Genomic DNA, 12,191 nt, shown 5'->3' with positions numbered 1-12,191 from the left:
ACGTTTTGCAATTTAGGATCGATGGATTAGAACATATACTTGTGTCCAATTCAGGAATATATCTAGGGCTTAATCACACAGGTGGGCAATTAATTATCAAAACAAACAAGAATCATATATATATATATGTATATATATAGAAGAGTTAATAGTTAACTAGTGTGTGAAGTGTGTGAAAGCAGAAGCAAGATTTAGGTTATCCAAGCAGGGGCCGTGAGCTTTTTGTGGGTGTGACCCTTGCATGTGTGGGAAAATAAAAGCTGTAATTAGACCTCTACACCTGCCTTTGTCTATCGCCCTACGCAATGGACAAATCCTACTTGCTTAATTTTCCTGTGCTGTCGTCCGAGGGGCCCCATTCGCATCGTGTCCTATTCACCATGCTTAGGAAAGAAACTCATCACCATTTGCAGTTAATAAATTCATAAATCTCTCCTCTCTCGCTGGTACGGTCCTTCTGTAATTTACTTCTTTCCCGACGGTAAAAAAACATAAATTTTTACTTTTTCCAGTTGTTGGAGTTGGGATCTTCACCTTTAAACATCTGTTCTTGAAGCCCTTCTGGAGGATGGAGAGTGGGTTTCTTCTCTGCAAAGAGGGAAAAAAATCAGGGTTTTCTTGGCGAAATTACGAACCCTAATTCTTGAAGGGTATACTTTTCTTGCCCTAATCTTCCATCCCCCACTCACATTCTTTCCTTCTCCCTCTTTTCCTGGTGGGGTAAAATTCTGGGTTCTTGAACTGCGAGTCTGAAATGTGCTGTTTTGTGAAAATAGGTCTGTTGGTTGTTGAAAACTGTAGTTGGAAGCATGTTTGGGGAGTCCTTAGGGGCCTGAGGCCCTGAACTGTTAGTTGGAGATGTGCAATAATCTTCTCTTTAATCTAAGAAGACAGGAACAGAAGCTTCATTTGTTTAAATTTTTGTGGGTGAAAAAGAGACACTGTTGTCTGAGAGAAGGAGTGGTAAGTGGATCATGGTAAGTAGTAAAATGGTGTCCGTGTGTGTGTGTGTGTGTGTGTGTGTTTAGATAATCTGGGAAAAGAGTCAGAGGGAGAAGGTGGGATAGGTTTGTGGAGTGGAGATGCTTACTCAAAGAATAAACCCTAACTGAGTGAAACTAGGTTATACAGAATTTTTTCAATACATTTCCAGTAACTTTTTTGTTTTTTCTTTCTTTTTTCCTTTCTTTCTCTGTGAAGAAATTGCTAAAATGAAGGGATGGATATAAGTTTGATTTACTTTTATTCTTGACAAGTTTGAAGGAATTGTTGAGTGGGTTCAGGTTTCTGGGTTAGCTTCATAGTTAATTTCTAGATGTTTTGGTTGTAATTAATGTTAATTCTCTTAATTAAGCTTTATGGTATGTGTTTTATATAGTAATATAATATTTAATTATGATTGATTGTCATAGTTAGTAGTAAATAATCGTAGAAAATAATTATTGACCAGTGGTTTTCATGAGGTGGGCTAAAACAATATTTGTCATGGCTTTTAGTCGTTGCAAATTATTTTTTCATAATAAAAAGTTAATTTTTTGCGTGAATTTTATTTAAGTCACTAATATTAAAAGTCAATAGTAATTTTTTTTCTAGTATCATTAATAATTTTTTATTAACATATAATAATTATTATCAAAGTAGATGAAAATTCCCACACTAGTAGGTCACACAAACCATCAACCATATTATGTCCATTTTTTAAAAAAAAAATCACATAATTACATCAATATCGATAAACAAAAAAAAGTACATCAAATCTGTCAATAAAGTTGAATTATAATAAACTAATATTACAATAATACTTACATCATATAAATATCCATTATAATACTTACAATAAATGAGATAAATATATACACATATATTTAGAGAATTTTAAAATCATAATTTTAAACTTATTTATAAAATCTCGATATTTTAGATTTATTGCAATAGTGATTTGTCAGTGAAGTATTGAATTGCCATCATAATATGACCATATTTATGTTGTTACATGAGTTGACATATGTCGGTAATGCATACCAACAATAAAAACATAAACCGATTATCAGCTCTACTAGATTCATGTGGTTTTATTGCAATTTTGGTCCATTAATTATATTTTTTTGTCACTATTTGAGTGAATTGATAATGAAAATCAAGTTTAAATAAAATATAATTAAATTACAAATAACAAATCATAATAGTATAAAAAAAATAAAAGTATATAATTTTCTAAAATTATATAAGGTTGAAAATGTATAAACTAATTAAAAATGCTTGAAATTGTGGATTTACTTTGAGTGACCAAATGTTCTATATAAATCTTATTTCTTTTATTTACTTTTTAGAAAGAAAATGACATTTAAGTTGATAATATATTTATCAACCAAATTAAGATAATTACTATGCACCTTCCCGCTTAATAATTCTGATGTTACAATTAATATTCTATGATTGGCATTGGTCATCTATTTATCTTTCTATTTGAGGGAATCGATTATAATTAGATCATAACTTTTAATTATCAATAATTACTATACGTTAATTATTAATATCAAATATGTGTAATTAATATTCAGTAATTATTATTATTATACTATTTATAAAGTATTATTAAAGTAAATTAATATCCACACATAATGATAAGACTCGATTTTCATAACCTCATAATCATAAGAGTTTAGATTCGCACGCCAATTATGTCAAGTCTCATCGGCAACTGATATCGTCTTACCTGCAGAGCAGGATAGTATTCATTGATCTCGCTCGAAATATGCGACCTCGAGTGGTTATCTCGATCAATGCCACGTATTATCCTAAGATCTAGTGATTGGGTCCTGATGATAAAACACGAACGTGAGGCTCGTTGGGTTCGCCCATGATAACGACCCTCCAACGCTCAAGTTAGACTTGTTCGAGGTAAAAAAATATGCGAACAGGAGAACGTAGGTCTAAAATATCAAATGTCAGTTATCTCAAAATGTAGTGTGTCGGGGTATTTATAAGGCCCACATGAATACTATTGTTTGGACCACGTGTCGCCATCGCAGGGATATGCTTCCCGATCGGACGGCTCTCCAAGTGCCGGAGTCTTCAGTCGTAAACGGGTTTGGATAGTGGATTACCCAACCCGCCTTTCGGATGCGCGGACCTTGAGCCGTCAAATGACAAAAATACCCCTAATTAAGGGTATTTTCAGTATTGTGCATTAAAATTGGGGTTTTCCCATCATTAATTAACCCTGCAAAAGAAAAAGAGGAAGGAAGAGAGTGGAACAACGTCTGCATTATCCTCCTTTAAACAGATGGAAAATGCGGTTTGCAGACATTTGTTCGTTCTTTTTCCATAACGTATCAGATCCTGTCCTGATTCCTGATTCCTGACTCCTGATTAATTAAAACTTCCATAAATGCAAAACCAGGAATTAATCTTCAATCAACAAATTGCAAATTTCAAATTTAATTAGTAAAGTTGATGTCCGTAATCACACTAGAGATAATTTAACATTTAACCATGGTATTAGCCATAGTTATAAATAAATAACTGTGATAAATAGTCATTGATCACGATCACGTAACGATTATTGAACGTAATTTTCGTGAGTATGGCTAAATTATTTGTCATTACTAAAAGTTATGGATAATCTAATTTTTTTAATTAATTTTTATTTAACCATGATTATAGTACATAACTGATAAAATTATAATCAATAGTAATTTTTCTTCTAGTGTCATCAGATTAGAAGTTTGAGTCGCACCGTCGACTGTAATTAATAACCGGTATTGGTTTATTGTAAATTATAATCGTGGTTATTGATTAATTAAATGTTTGATCTTGATAATTAATATAGTGATTTCATATCATCCAATCATTTAATTTCTTTTTTATTTATATATCCCGTTGAATATATATACACAGTAGTTGTGTAATTTATAAAGAGTATAGAATATATTAAGAAAAGAAGAAATTGAAATAAGGAATTTCTGGTAATTAATGTAGTATCAGTCTTTGTCACTGTTTCTCCTGTTTCAAGCTAAGAGACACGATTTTGAAGTTTTTGCTAAGATAGATGGGGCTTAAATAAGTTTTTGGTCCTATAATTTATATAATTTAATATTTTTATTTTTTATTTTTTTAAAATTGTAGAAGAGTGCTATAGTTTTTTAATATTCTGTAATTTTGATCTTTTCGGTGTTGGGTTTTTACAAAAGTCGTCAGAACAAATTAGGTGCGCCGCACATGATTTATTTAAATTGGGATTTTCTTTTGATTAATTCACTTTTGCCAATATGGACAAAAATTAAAAGAAAAATAACGTGGCACGTGATTTATTTCGAGAATTTTTGGAAAATTCGGCACAAAAAATAAAATTACAGGAGTTTTTTGCAACTTCTACAAAAGCAAAGAATAAAAAGGACAAAATTGCGATAGAGACATGATTATTCCTAAAAGTTTTGCAAAACTCGACATCGTAAGAGCCAAAATCACGAAATATCAAAAAATTACGAAATTATTTATAATTCTAAAAGAATAAAAGATAAAAATATCAAAATAACAAAATTAAAAGACCAAAATATATTTAAACCCGTAGATGCCATATGGCTTCTTTCGCACACAAACACTACTGTGCTTGGCCTATCACAAAAACATCAATCTTCTTAGACACCATATTTCTCCCACCATCAATCGTTATGATATAGTGGTTTACAATCGAACACATTTATCATATACTTAGATTTAATTTATTGACAAGGTATCTGATGAGGCCAAACATTCATCATAATTTATGTGTTGATTTTTCATAATTAGGTTTTGATTTTTGACAACAATGAAGTATCAATTATATATTGGGACCCTGGCCGACGACACACGTGACGAATGTGCAATTCTCCCTGACGAATCTGGTGAGTCTAACCCCTATTTTTCCTGCTTGGTTAGCTAATTTCTAATTAGGATTAAAGATATTTTTGGTCCTTTAATTATACTTATTTTTTATTTTAGTTTTTTAATTTTAGAATTGGAAAAAAAAGTTCTGTAAATTTTTTATTTGCTCAATTTTAGGACACTGTTGCCGATTTTTTTTGGAATAGTCGAAAATGGGACATGTTCCTCACGTGCCGATCTTAAATTGGCGGAAGAATTATAATTGGCTACAACTTTAATGACATGGCTTTAAAAATTGATGATGTGGCATCCAATGCCATGTCACCCCCTCTTCCCGACTTCTCCCTCCCTAAATCCTAATCTGCCTGCCACCTTCGCCCCATGCACCACCTCCGCCGTCATCACTCTCAAACCTCCACCTGCCACCATCACTCTCTCTCTCTCCTCTCTCATGCGCGACGAGCACATCCGGCCACCACCACCAGTTGCGTGAGGATGCCTGCCCCCCAACTCATTAGGAAATTACATAACAATTTCCATGTGCTCCTTGTGCAAATGGAAGAGAGAGAGAGAGAGAGAGTGATGGTGGCTGATGGAGGTCTGAGAGACTGATGGCGGCGGATGTGGTGAGGGAAGGGGTAGGCAAATTAGGGATTTAGGAAGGGGAATTTGGGGAGGGACTTAGGAACAGGGAAAGTGGGGTGACATGGCATTGGATGCCACATCATCGTCTTTTAAAGCCATGTCGTGAAAGCAATACTCAATTCTATTTCTTCCCCCAATTTAAAATCGCCATGTGAGGGACATGTGCTGTTTTTCGGCCACTTCAAAAAAATTTGACGAGAAATGTCCTAAAATTGAACAATTAAAAATTTACAAAACTTTTTTGTAATCCTAAAAAATTAGAATACTAAAATGAGAAATGAGTATAATTAGAGAACTAAAAATGGCTTTAATCCTTCTAATTGTTGCCAATCCTTCTTTTATGTTCTTTCTTTTTCTAATTAAAAATAGACTATCATTTCATTTAGTTCAGAAGATAGAATGCGCATGTAAGATTACGTATTCCCCTTCCAAAAAAAAAAAAAAAAAGAAAATAGTATGAAATGTTGAAGCACCACAATAAAAATAAGGGATAGTTATATTTACACAATTGTCCCTATTTTTTTGTATATTGCATAAACCATTCCTGAAAACTAAAGAGTAGAGGTAGTTTATGTAATGATATTGATGTTTAGTGGGATGTATGTATAATTTTTCAAAAAATAAAGATGATTTATTTAAATAATATTGATGTTTTAATGGACGTATATATATATATATATAATTATCCAAAAAGACAAGTATGGATTGTATAAATAAATTATAGGTTAGAAGTGTAAATATAATTACAAAAATAATTTGAAAGCTCATATTTGAGTAATACAAATTAAACAGTACAACATTTTAGTTGAACATCTTCCGTTTCTTCAATTTAAGTTGAATCTGCAATTTACTCAAAAACATGTTTCATTGATTATACTTTAATCATCCATTGTATTTTAGTCTAATGGTTAAAATTAATATTCTATAATAAGTTCGAAACATGGATTCTATAGTCCGATCAGATGAGCATTTAATGTGAATTAATTTGTCAGTTTATTATAATTTATTTTATTATTTTTAGTTATATGAATGTATATATTGTTTGCATTGATATATATTTCTTAATTTATGGAAAGGATTAAAGGTAATTTTAGTCCCCTAATTTCAGGCAATTCTCATTTTAGTCCCGTAACTTACTAGGGTTCCATTTTAGTCCTCTATAACTTAAAAAGCTCAATTTTGGTACACATTTAGTTGGAAATTTGCCTCAATCACTGAAAAAAGTCACATGGCCTTCACGTGACTTTTTAAATTAGGGATTTCATTTTTATTGGCTGAAAATGCTCACGTGGCGACGAAGTGGAAATTAAAAAAAAAAAAAGAGGCGATGATGTGGATTTCTTATCCACGTCATCAAAATTAAAAAAAAAAACAAAAAAGACGGAGGGGCTCTCTTATAACTTATGAGAAAGTTGATGATGATGGGCTTTCTCTGTTGTTTTTTATTTTATTTTATTTTTTGGTTTAGTTTGATTGTAATATTTCTAATGAAATGTAATATTCATGTTTGTAATGAAATGAAAATGCCTGTTTGTTGAAAATGCAATTTTCCTGATTTTAAATTGCTACATATTGTAATTGAAAAGAAAAAAACACCAGAAAATTGAGATACAAAATTGTACAAAATGGACATAATCATAAGAAGAAACTGTAATTGCTATATTGAAAAGGCATCTGAAATTGTATATGACATTCAATAAAATACTGTCATTGTCAAAAACATCGTCATATTCAACAAAATACTGTCATTGTCAAGGACAACAAAATACTGTCATATACCAAATATCACTAGCCAAAACATCGTCATATTCAACAAAATACTGTCATTGTCAAGGACAACAAAATACTGTCATATACCAAACATCACTAGCCAATACTGTCATATACCAAACATCACTAGCCAAAACATTGTCATATTTAACTTGTGATCTATACATCACTAGATAAAATACTGTTAAAACTAACATCACTAGCCAAAACATCATCATATTGAACTTGCAATCACTATACACCACTAGACAAAATAATGTCAAACTTGCAATTACTTGTTTAACTTTAGAAACTTCTGTCCTCCTCCTTTCACTATTGTTTCACTTGCTCCAGAACGTGGCCTTGTAAAAAGTGACGGCAATATTTGTCTTCAAGTGGAGGTGCACGGTTGTGACTCTTAATTCAAAGTTGCCTGTGGGTTGGTAATGTGTAATTGCTGAAACATTGATAGGTCAGGCATGAACACTGGTGGAGGGGTTACAGGTGCAGGTTGCATTTGATCTTGTGTCAAGCATGCTTCAGGTTGCTCATCTTCATGCTGCACTTGCAATGGTGGGAGAATATTTATATGCCGAGATCCCTATAATCATCATGAAAAGTCCTCACATTGAAATTCATACTATTTAATTGTAACAAATATAACTTCATGTAAAAGTGTACTTACACTTGATGTAGCCTGTTCCAATCGTTTAGTTTCAGACAATGATTCGATTGCAAGTTCAGTAGCCTTTTTTTTTCTAACCTAATACAAAGTACCAACAGCATTGTTATAAATAATACAGGTTTATGATATAGCATTAAATACAAATAATACAAAGTACATTTTTCGTGACTCTTTCATGCTGTTCAGTTTGAGTATGTCCACCCTCATGAGGTGTTTGATCCTGTCATTCAAAGCTGAAATTAGAACACATTCGTGTAAACTAAAATAGTTACAAACAAAAAGGGCAAACAAATACCTATTGACACTCAGTTGGCACTCTTTCAGGACAGCTGGTAGTGTCGTGTCCAGGCTCTCCACAGGTCCTGCAATGCACCGTTTTCTGGTTCCTTCTAATCTTCCGCACCTGTGGTGTCTTTTTCTTTTTGGATGGAGACTCATTGGTCTCTCTTCTTCTAGCCTTTTTTGGTCTGTCTGCACCTCTACCAAAATTTGGGGGTATATGTGGTATGATGCTAGACTCATGCCATTATGGCTCATTAGTAGTATTGCAAGTGCATATAATTTTTTGTAAGTTTCAACACTATAATATTCAGCTACAAAGTCTACAGGATCAAGCTTTTGATAGTATATAGCACAACAAGCATTATTGCAAGGAATGCCCAACAATTGCCATTTTCTACAGCTGCAACTTCTAGACCCCAAATCCACAGCATGTTGACTCCCATCAAAACGAGAAACTTGATAATGTTGATCATCGACTTTAATTGGTATACAATCAGAAATCTTATTTATTTATTTTTGTAGGATTTACTGAATTTTTAGGCACAATTGTTTCTTCCACTTAGCAGCACACTTATCTCTGTTCTCTTGCATCCTTCTCATGAGGTATTCTCTTATCAATTCTAACCATGTTAGAATGAATTTTTCTTTTGCATCGAGTATACAACCATTAAATGTTTCACACACATTATTCAGAAGCATATCACAAGTGCTAAGCTCACTGAATTGAGATCTAGACCATTGTGTTGGAGGTTTATCATTAAACCAATCATGTGCAGCTTCAGACAATTTTTTCATTTCTTGCATACTCTTCTTCCACTCACTTACAGTACAAACTCTAGCAACATTCCACAAAGCATTTTTAAATGTTATACCCCTAAAATCAGCTAGTTTAAAATTGTTATAAAGGTGTTGTGCACAAAATCTGTGGTCACTCCTAGGAAAGACATCTCCAAAAGCTTGCATCAGTCCCTTTTGTTTATCCAACATGAAAGTGTATTCAAAATCTCTGACTATGTTCAAATCATGCTTTAGGATTATTAGAAACCACTCTCAAGTCTCCCTACATTCTTTATCCACAACTGCATAATAAATAGGAAACAGGTGGTTGTTGGGATCTACTCCAACTGCAATCAGCAAAATACCCCCATGAGAGCCCTTCAAGTACACCCATCTATCCCAATGATAGACCTACAACCAGCTTTCCACCCTCTTTTTAAGGCCCCAAAACATACATAAAACCTGCTAAACCTTGTTTCCCTCATATTATCTTCTGTCCCAACAACTACAGTAGAACTTGGATTTGTTCTTCTTATCTCTTCAGCATAATCCCACAATCTACTATGCTGCCATTCAGGAGCACCCTCAATTTCTTTCAATGCAATCTTTTTTGCTCTATAAGCCTGCTGTTTTGACACATTAACCCTAAGTTCATTTATTACATCCACTCTGAACCCTTTCACATTTCTTTTTGGATCAGATTTAAATTTCTGCAAGTACCTGTCCTTCAACCAATTTGCCTTCATATTTTTTACATCAAAAATTTGTGGGCATGAGTGGTGAGATTGTAGTAGATTGATTTGGAATGTCTCCTCATCCTTTACTTTAATAACATGCAGCTTCCATTCACAATCAGCATCCCCACATTTAGCATAGATCCTTCTTTATCATTTTTTGTAAATTTCAATGTTCTTTTCGTCTTGATTGCATGTGATTGCAATGCCTTTTTAAATTCTTTTTCATTGCTAAACAACATGCTAATTTCAAATGTGGGGTCATATGTTTCATTTACATTGAAAAGAGGGTGTGAAGGTCCCTCATCATCCACATCTGAATCCCTTTTCTCATCTAAGTCCCCGTCATTATCCACCACATCAATTTCTTAACCATCACTAGACTCCCCATTCTCTTCATCCCTAGCATTTTCCCCTTCAACACTCCCACTTTCATCACCATGACCACTACCCCCCGCTGCAATTATTAATTCACCCTCAAGTCCCTCATAATCACTATCTACCAAGTCATCTCCTTCAACATCATCACCCTCTGAAGCACCATGACTACCCTCACCCCCTGAAAAACCTTGAGCACCCTCAACTTCAGGTATATCCCCCCACTCACCCCCTTAACCATTTCAGCTTCTGCAACCCCTTCACCCCCATCAACCATTTTTGCAACCCCTTCACCCCCCTCAACCATTTCTGCAGGCCCCTCAACCCCCTCAACTTCAACATAAATGAACATCTCTCAACTCTTCTTAATTCTCGTCCATGCCATCTTCATATCATTATTATCAATCAATATTTTAAAGCCTTTATTCACGATTATATAAAATTCCCTACCCTTCCCTAACCCAAGACTATCACAAAACAGGTTTAAAGTTTCAATGTTGATCTCATGGGGTAATATATAATCATATTTAGACACTCTACCCCCCACATACATAGCTTGAGGGATATGTCTAGCCACACCATTATAATGCAGAGACAATGTAATGGAATCAGTGTCAAGGTCTGTAATTAAAACACAAAAAAAACACATCAAAACAAAAAAAAAAAAAAAAACGAGTTACTGTAGGGGACCACACCATTAAAAACATAAAACAAAGAAAAGCAGCATGTTCTCGATAGACAAACACAATAAAAAAAAGAGCCAAACCCAGCGAGGGTCCACATACAAAATAATAAACAAAAATAACCGAACAAGGGTTTCTTTCTCTCTACAGAAAACGAAGAAAAAAGAAGTAGAAGAGTTACGGTATTGAGGATGATGGCATACCCATATGCCTATCTTGCCTAACGAACATTATCCTTTACTTCTGAATGGCTGAATCTTGTTCGTCTTCATAGATGGTTAGGTGGAGATCGTTTTTTAGGGCTGGGGATCAAAGAGGGATTAGGGAATTAGGGCTCACGATCGAAGGAAATTAGGGATTAGGGAATTGATCGACACATTAATATGTTCTTTTTCCCCTAATTCCATGTCATGAGATGACGTGGATAAGAAATCCACATCATCGCCTCTTTTTTTTTAATTTTCACGTCGTCGCCACATGAGCATTTTCAGCCAATAAAAATGAAATGCCCAATTTAAAAAGTTATGTGAAGGCCATGTGACTTTTTTCGGTGAGTGAGGCAAATTTCCGACCAAATGTGTACCAAAATTGAGCTTTTTTTAAGTTATAAAGGACTAAAATAGAACCCTAATAAGTTACGAGACTAAAATGAGAATTGCTTGAAGTTAGAGGACTAAAATTGTCTTTAACCCTTTATGGAAATATTAATGTACTGATGTAAAAACTTCATTTGATTCGATTGATCCAAACACTTCATTTTGACACTTGACGGGTGATTTAATGCCAAATAAAATATTAAAATATCAATTAAACTGATTATTTACACTTAAAATTAATTTAATAAATTTCAAAATATAAATAAAAAATAAAATATAATCGATAATTAATATATTATTTTGCACTCATGATCGTAGGTGAAAATTTGGTGGATACAAGGTAGAGTTGATGAGTAGGGAGTGATAAGCCTTAAAACTCTTGATAATGTGAAATACAAAATCAAGATTTCATAAAGAAGGACTTCCAAATGCATCTCCCAAGTCCCAACAACATGAGACAGACAATATAGCATAGATGTAGAAGGGGGTGGGCGTGGGGGCAATACTTCGGCCGACAACAATTGTACTTGACTTCATTCACATTCATATGTTGGGTTTTATTAATAAACATCAATCCACGCATATATATATATATATATATATATATTTCACTTCAAATCATTATATTTGTTGATGGATGTAAGGGAGATGTCGGTTTCATTTCAGGATATCTTCACGACGAAAAAGGAGGAGACGTCGTTTCATCATGCTACCACCCATGTTCCAAATTCTCTTCTGCTTTTTTTCCTTTTTTTTTTTAAAAAAAAAATGGGGATTATATAATTAACATTAATAT

The sequence above is a fragment of the Sesamum indicum genome, linkage group LG8 (assembly GCF_000512975.1).
Source record: "Sesamum indicum cultivar Zhongzhi No. 13 linkage group LG8, S_indicum_v1.0, whole genome shotgun sequence".
Taxonomy (NCBI): Eukaryota; Viridiplantae; Streptophyta; class Magnoliopsida; order Lamiales; family Pedaliaceae; genus Sesamum; species Sesamum indicum.
The sequence above is the reverse complement of the archived record's forward strand: the minus strand, read 5'-3'. Positions refer to the sequence as shown.